The sequence below is a fragment of the Penaeus japonicus genome, unplaced genomic scaffold (genome assembly GCF_977035675.1).
Source record: "Penaeus japonicus unplaced genomic scaffold, GWHDUDI00000001_assembly GWHDUDI00000007, whole genome shotgun sequence".
NCBI lineage: Eukaryota > Metazoa > Arthropoda > Malacostraca > Decapoda > Penaeidae > Penaeus > Penaeus japonicus.
The window spans coordinates 14,474,357-14,475,287 of record NW_028234409.1 but is presented as its reverse complement, the minus strand read 5'-3'; positions in this window follow the sequence as shown (position 1 = coordinate 14,475,287).

Below are 931 nucleotides of genomic sequence, written 5' to 3'. Positions count from 1 at the left end.
TATTACCACTATCATCATTATAAACATTATCAATTAGATACAAATACTACTATTTTCGTTATAATCACAATCATTATTACTTATATTATTACCATTATCATTACTATCACTACAATTTTTATCCTAATCATTATAACTAATATCACCATCTATATTATTGTTGTCATTATCAATTACATTATGATTACCTATATCATAATTATTACTATTAATTGTTCTATATGTATAGAAAGACAAGAGATTATTCAGTCTCATTTATACCCTTTTATACATTTGTCATAGTGAACTCTTTTCATAATATTTATGATCATGATTATGATTATAATGATGACAATAATAATGATAAAGATGGTGAAGTTTATGATGATGTGATGATGATGATGATATTGACGGCAATTGTGATGATGATGATGATGATTATCATTAATACTATTAATAACACTATCATCATTACTGTTAGCGTTCTGATCAATATTGTTATTGTCATTATTTTTTGTGATAACATCATTATCATTATTACAGCTACTATCAACATTAATTCAGAATTATTCTTTTCATCACTATTATCACTATTGTTATTGAAAACAGTAATGTTGTTGTTATTGTTGTTATCATTATTACAAATTTAATTACGATTATTATTATGATGCACTTTCTCAGGCTGGTGTTCTGCTGTATTTTCTTCACATACGAGCGGTTCATAACTGATGACAAAGGGTCCAAGTGTTTCTCTTTCTTAAGATTGTAACACTCGTCGTAATATTCGGGTTGTTCTTAGTAACGCTGTCTTTTGTAACACTTCTGCCCTGACCTCAACTCCAGTTTTATTTATTTAAGATTGCATCCTTTATGCGTCGATACCAAGGGTTCCTATAACTGATAGATCTATTACCATATATTCCATCTCTCTTTTTCTCAGGATTTCATATTT